Source organism: Phalangium opilio, unplaced genomic scaffold (genome assembly GCF_054372755.1).
Source record: "Phalangium opilio isolate 3A_F unplaced genomic scaffold, DU_Popi_V2 ptg000078l_1, whole genome shotgun sequence".
Taxonomy (NCBI): domain Eukaryota; kingdom Metazoa; phylum Arthropoda; class Arachnida; order Opiliones; family Phalangiidae; genus Phalangium; species Phalangium opilio.
Window position 1 is genome coordinate 4,791,884 of NW_028324186.1, and position 8,094 is coordinate 4,799,977.

Consider the following 8,094-nt stretch of genomic DNA (forward strand, 5'->3'; position numbering starts at 1 on the left):
AGGGGGTTCCCCCTTTTAGGCGCGCATCTCTCTAGCTTTTATGGAAACATACCGCGTTCTTATCTAGGCATCTTTTCACTCTCCAATTCCACGTGTACTACCTCTACTCGACCAACCAAATTTACAACAACACCAGTTTTTTTGTTAAACATGAACTTTGATACTTAAAATATAACGAAAATATCCAATTATTTTTAATGAACAAAATAACAAAATAGGCACAAATTGAATATACCGCAATTACAATTTCATACAATAAAATGGCAACTCAAAGTTCTAAATAGGACAAATTAAATTGATCACAATTAACCAAATACATAATTAAAGTTTTCACACTCATGAACCACGCTCAAATTAAGATTAAAACATCACAAGTTTTTCCTACAGCCACAGTAGTTTCCTATTTCACTTTCAAATTAATTTAAATGATCATTAAAATACATCAAAAGCGCATACATAAAATTTTAGGGAAATTGCAATTAAAGTTAATATTTTATTGAAACTTGTATTATAAACTAAGTCCACACTAGATAAACAAGAAAATCCGTTAAATCAAACTCAATCAAGTATAATTAATGTGAAATATTCGTGTTTTGGGTAAATTCATGGATATCTTATAATTAAACTAACAAATCTCTCACCCAGCCTCCATTTTCCTGTTTAGTTCTTACGATTAATTAAATTGTCATTTAAATGCATTTTTCCCCATTTTTAAAAAGAGAGCCATTGAAAAGGCACGATATTTAAAAGTTTTGGGGCAAAAGGGGGGGGTAAGGAATGTGTCAAAATGTAACTTTTCCATTTAAATTTTAATGTATCATTAACATAGTTCACCAGCAACAATTTAATGTGGCAACATTCAATGTAATAATGTGGCCAATAAAACAAGGGCGTCTAGCCCATAACTAAGCCACATCGCTAGCCATCTCTCGCTATCCCTAATTCGATAAATTTTCTTCTTCTGAAATATCACCTAGCATAGCAGTCAAGTGGGGAGGAGCAACTGCAAATTTTTAAGCAAAGTCTTACGATTAGTCTTGGAATTTGGTCCTCAAATTACAGCCTCTAATCTGTTTGGTACACATCAACGTCAACGTAAATGTTCAATGTGATTACCATTGTGGTGCAGGCACTCTTCATCTGTCCATTTCTCGCAATAACTATACAAGCAGCGAACTCATGACGCAGGAAGTCCAAGTAAATGCCTTCAGAGATTATCTTATCAAGAAAAAGGGTCCGATAATATGGTTTCCAAGAATGCCCACCCAAAAATGCACGTTATGAAGGTTTAAGGTACCATCCCTAAATAGCCTCGTCAGAGAACAGTACCTTTCTAAAAAATAATGGATCGGCTTCAACTAGTTCACGCAAAGGTTTTGCCGTCTTGGGTAATCCTCGTAAACATCATGTTTAATTTGCCCTGGTTTGAATACACTGGCATTTTGTTAAGAGACGAGACTAATTAAATTCGAACCTAACTGCTACGTAACGACGATTACTTTTCACTACGGCCTTTTTTCTCGGTTCCACAGACAACTCGGACCTTCTTCAAAGTTATTCCCAAAGAAACCTTTATGTTTTCCTTATTCCATGACCTGCTCAAGCTGGCAATTTTTGAAAACTCAACTTTGAGGAACTTCCGGTCTCTTTAGATATACAGGGTCTTTCAATGTAGCAGCTAAGTAGTAGAATTACAGTAGTTAGTCTCGTTTCCTAGCAAAATGCCAACCTGTTCTAACCAGGACAAATTGGACAGCACGTTTGTTTTGGGTGAAGGTCGCGGTAACGTTCAACTAAAGGCAGTGCTTTATGCCGAACGGTCTCCACACCGACAGCATTCGGGTGCGAGCACCTTCGTGATTTCGGTAGTGCAAGATCGTGAACGTAGAAGAGACTGTATAGTCTGTAATGAGGATAGAGACTTTGACGTCGTAGAAAGTTTTCAAGCCAATCTCATGCTAGTATAGAGCGGTGGAACAAGAAGTCTCACTAAGCCATTCTACTGTTCGTGCCAAATTACAAGGGCATTATCATACCCCCCTACATCAAGCCTTATTGTAGTCTTACCATGCGTCATGAGTTTACTGCTTGCAAATGTATTGCAAGACATAGACAGTCGTCTGGAAGAGTGCCTCAATCACAATGGTAGACTACTAAAGGGGCATTTTCTATTTTCAAAGGGTGGCGATTATGATTTCTCTATAACAATGCATTACGAACGCACTATGCACATATGAATGAACGCACTTAAGAGTGAAAAGGGATAAATTGTGTTTAGGTGATATTTTTCATTCACTGGTGATTTTAAAGGTGGAAAAGCTGATGATTTATCTATAACAGTACAATGCGGATGCAGTGTGAAAATATTAATGAACAAACAGTAATATATGTATATCTTTTATGAACACAACAATTTGTCATATTGCCTTACCGTAAATGAGAGATTTCATTCACTCTTTAAAATTTGTCACACTTTAAGCCATGAATATTCTAAGAATCCGAACAACTTTCTATAGAATAAAAAGTTCGGGGTTTACACAAAGAAAGAACTCAAGTTGGGTGTTTTACCGAATTCTCTCTCTTTCAAATGCTTCCGGGCATAAGTCCATGTTATAAACCTAAAAGAGTCTATGTTGTAAACTCATCGAGTGGATAATCACTATAACTATCTGTTTTTTAGCCACATCGTTTGATGTACAAAAAGTCATTGCCAATTTTAAAAGGGATTGGGATTATTTAGTGGTTGAGGGATTGGGATTATTTAGTGGTTGCAAGCAATCATTTTTGCACTGTTAAAAGCAACGCGTCGAGGAGTAGTATAGGGCTACACTTCGTACCTCCGTAGGTGTAGAATGTAGGTGTAGAGTGTAGGTGTAGAATGTCAAGGTCACAGTGTCAATGCCCTCTCGCCACGCCCCCTTGGGAAACTCGCGCGCGCCCCCAACTCGCGCGCGCCCCCTCGCGGGAAAACTTGCGCGCCCCTGGCGGGAAAACTTGCGCGCCCCCTCGCGGGAAAACTCGCGGGCCCCCGCGCGCCCCCTGGCGGCTGCGCCCCCTGGCGGGAAAACATTGCGCGGGTATCTGGCAGTCCTGTCTACAACTGTATCTGTGACGTCATTGGCGGTAAAATCTACAACTGTATCTGTGACGTCATTGGCGGGAAAATCTACAACTGTATCTGTGACGTCATTGATAAGAGACGAATGGAAGCTTTAAACGTACATTGCCAAGGCTTAAATCTTCTACAATTGTATCTGTGACGTCATTCAAAGAGTTGTTGTGTCGCGTAAGGGGCTGCGGCATAGTTTTATCATTGTTAAATGAAGATGTGTCAAGTTCATAGTGTAGCGGATAAAGTAGAGGTTTGGATCGGTAACGTCTTATCCCCGGAGGTTTACTGGAAAAGGACTGATACGGGTGTAGAGTTATGTTTGCAAAAGGACCTATGGTGTAATATCTTTGAGTATACCAACGAGATTGATACGTTCTTCAAGGGTAATTCGCCGCGTTTTTCCGTTTGGTTATATCCTACTACTTCAAATTTGAAATTGGAATGTTTTACCCGTGGAAAGAAACGTATATTGGACATTAGAAAATACACTAGAGGAAAAAGTGAAAAATATAATGTCATGTACGCTACTGGCGAGGGAATTTCCCTTAATCATACTTCTTGGGAACACTTAAAAAAAATTAGAGGACTGCTTGACAATGAGTTGGTAGAGAAAACTAGAGCCGTGGAATCCATGAGAGAAGCTGTTCTTAAGAATCTGACTGAAATATTATTGGAAATAACCAAATATTGTCAAAACGAGGCCTGTCAAAACCAGATTGCTCACGATGTACAATGTGAATTAGAGGAAAGTGATTGGAATGAAAGAGTGCAAAAAAACCTCATTAAAGCCTTGAAAAAAATTGATTATGAAAAAGTTTTGGAAAATTATAGAAATGATTTTGGTTCTAACCAACCAATTGACGAGCCATTTCTTTTTAATTGTATCATAAACGATATTGACTTTTTCAAAACTAAGTTAATCTATACTTGATATTCAAGTAATCTCAATGTTATTTGTTTATGATCTGTATAATTGCTGATTTAAATAAAAAAAACCACAATAAAATACACTAAAAGTAAATAAAATACACTAAGGTACAATAAATCTATAATAAAGCACAATAGAACACTCTAAAACTACACTAAACCAAGATAAATTATCACTATGCAGCCAAAGGTAGAAAAAACTAGTTGGTTTATATTGAACTAACATTGGGAGAAAAGCGTTCAAGAATGGTACACCTACTGTTTCCGTTTTGTCGTGACAGATGTTCGTGGAATGGTTAGTTGATTCAAACGAAAAATATCGTAATAATTTTGGAGTGATATTGGGGATGTAGGTAAGGAAATTTATTTCGTTTTACTTTAATGTTATAAATGCACAATATATAAATAAACTAATAATAATAAACTAAATACACTAATAATAAACTAAATAAAAAACTTTGTTTCACGTGTTATTATGATCAATATGATATTGAGTCTTACAGAAACTTTGTGAAAATACACATGTACCCCACGTATTACGTGATATAGGAAATATAATACAAAAGTAACAGAAATTAAACAATATTTTACAAGGATTTTTAAATTACACGGGAACTGGGGGGGTAAAGTTTAAATTTATACATTAAAAGTAATATTACAAGCGGGGGTATTTTAAGATTTTGAATTCGACGTCTGTTTCATCGAATATTAGGGGACGTTTAACGGCGTGGTAAATATTTTTAAATGTTTCTTTACAAATGGTTTCCGGAAAAATAGTGAATAAGGGGGTAGTGTAGCAATTGTTACACCAATTGTTACCCTTATCCAGAACGATATTGTCGAAAATATCGTTTCTATCTATAATTGAATGATATTTTACACGGGTCACTTGATCAAAGTCTTTCTCAATATTCATATCGATATCGTAATAACACGTGGAACAAAGTTTTTATATACGTTTTGAATCGTTTTCGTGACACCTTAAGCAATGTGTGTTTTTGTTGGGGCACGCAAAAACATTTTCTAATTTAAAATAGTCTTTTACAACATGATTACCGTGACGCCAATCGGGAATATTGTGAGGTAATTCCGAGGGGTGCGTCATAACATAATTGTACTGAAGAAATGAAAGTTTATAATGCGCTTTAACTCGAGTGTCGAAAACATCTTGCGCCGAAAGATAGTTTAAAATGTTTGAATCGAGGCACTGACCGGCGGTAGCGAGTGTTTCTTCAAGTTCAGTAGCGATATGAGTTGGTAAACAACCCGAATAAAGATCATGCCGAGAAGCGAGTTCATACTCGTATAGTATATTAAAAGTTTCGCGCGACGCTTCTTTAGCCAAGGTATACAGAGAAGGTATATTCGATAAAGACATGACTATTATTATGGCGGGGAGAATTTGATAGTTTTTAGATCTGAATACAGTAACTTATGGTTAGTAGCGAACTTGATTATCCAGCAGATATACTTTTCGTCACGGGGGGAAAGAATCATATTATATTAATAAATCCACGGTACTATAGTCATCAACCGAATACACCCTCAAGTAACATTGGCTCGCTCGTTAACGTATCTGCCTTTAAACTCGTTGTTCTATGTATCACGAGTTCGAATCCCCTTAGCGAGAGTCCTTAACAAGCGAACCAAGGTTACTTTTGTAAAGGATATATTTTTATAATAAACAGTTGTTTTTATAAAGCGAAAACAAGGTTGGTTGACGTCAAAGATAATTGGAAATATATTTTTCTCTCTTATAACAAACAGTTGTTGGTTATAGACTTCGTTCCATAAAATACTATTAAGCTAGCTAGGATCCGAGGCTTCGTTATACCTAAGGTGAATAATATAGCGCCTATACCGTGTTATATTTTTCTCTCTTATAACTAACAGGTGTTTTTATAAAGCGAAAACAAGGTTGGCGTCAAAGGTAATTCGAAATATACGTGTGACGTCAAGGTTATAGACTTCGTTCTACAAAAATCTACGAACCTCGGTTCAGCATACCTTAAAGGACGAGAATCATTCGGACCGGAAAATACTTTACTAACAACTTGCTATAACAAATTTCCATAAAAAGGTGAGTACTTTATACTTTTCAAATGGACTAGAAAATTTAGTAAAAGGGAAATAGTTATTTTACACAGCGAATCAAAGTAAGAGACACGCTCTTGTGACCGAAATGGAAGAAGAAAATATAATAGAATCTCCGAGAAAAAAACAAAAAATAGAAGACGTTAAAGTAACGTCTTTACAAGATATCGCTATAAAAAATTTGATGCATGTTTTTAAATATAAGTTGCATAATGAAAGATATTTTAATTTTAACGATGTAAAAAATTTTATACCGAAAACTTTTTGGGGGCAAATAGAATCAGTCTTTTTTAAAGCCGCCGAAGTAGAGAAACATCGACCACCTGGAACTTTCGAAGATTTGGATATAAGTAAATCAAAATCGTCTATAGAGAGAAAAATAGTGTTCGACGAATTCATTCCCTTAACGTTTGAAGAATTTGACTAGTGCATCGCAATCGGATAGAAACGCCACCATTTATCTTAACAAATGAACAAAATCATTTACATTACCAATATTTTGCAAAAATTTGCTATTGTGGTTGCCCTCAAAATTATAGACGAATATGTCCCGGTTGCTATTTTCATCATAGTTTAAACGATTGTTTAAACGCTAAATATGAACAGTTAACTGATCACTATCAGGTTAATAGTAAAGATGCGTTACACTATTATATCTGGAACTATAACAAAAGTTGGTGTTCCAACTGCATTTTACAACCATTATTCTCATTAAAAGATGCTGACGATTGCGAACAAACTACTGATTGGCATAGTCCGTCAAATAATTATCCCTTCGAACACGGTTTTATGGGGGAAGACATTAACCGTAACACTACTCCAAGACCTACAATAGAAGACGCGTTCTAACAGTTAATTACGTACAGGCGCCGCTCCAACTGAATTTTACCATAAACTCTAAATTTCCCTGAATTTTTTGCCTTAGTTTTCCCAGTTTCCCAGGTTTGTACGAACCCTGAATTCAACCTCATACAGATAGGCAGTTCAACTCTATTATGAAAAATACAGAAATAATATCCTAATAACTTAATTGATTGGTTAAGAAAATTAAAATTAATAATAAAACAGTTCACCACAATGTTTAATAGTGTCATTTATTTTATGTTTTTCTTTACAAACAAGAGATGTTTCATTAAGAGTTTGTTTTTTTTTAAAATGAAGAGATATTGTTGTTGTTTATTTGTCCTTGATATTTCTTTTTTCGTTCTTTTTATTTTTAATAAAACGAGGGGGCAGGGACCGAAGAAACGATTTCATCTGTTTCTGAGGTTTATTTCAAGTAACGTACTCTAGTCCCTAGATGCACACACGCGCTGCTGTTTTTCAATTAAGCGCAATTTTTGACAATTACTTCTTAACTTCTTCAACGTAATTCGCGGGGAAATATTAACCATTTTGAAACACTCAACCTCAATCTATACTCCTATTAAACTTCAAATCCCAACCCGTAACTCGAACTCAAACCCCACCCGTAACCCAAACCCTAACCGTAACCAACCTCGAACCCTATACCTAACCCGAACTCAATCCTAAGAGATGTTTCATTAAGAGTTTGTTTTTTAAATGAATAGATATTGTTGTTGTTTATTTGTCCTTGATATTTCTTTTTTCGTTCTTTTTATTTTTAATAAAACGAGGGGGCAGAGACCGAAGAAACGATTTCATCTGTTTCTGAGGTTTATTTCAAGTAACGTACTCTAGTCCCTAGATGCACACACGCGCTGCTGTTTTTCAATTAAGCGCAATTTTTGACAATTACTTCTTAACTTCTTCAACGTAATTCGCGGGGAAATATTAACCATTTTGAAACACTCAACCTCAATCTATACTCCTATTAAACTTCAAATCCCAACCCGTAACTCGAACTCAAACCCCACCCGTAACCCAAACCCTAACCGTAACCAACCTCGAACCCTATACCTAACCCGAACTCAATCCTAAGAGATGTTTCATTAAGAGTT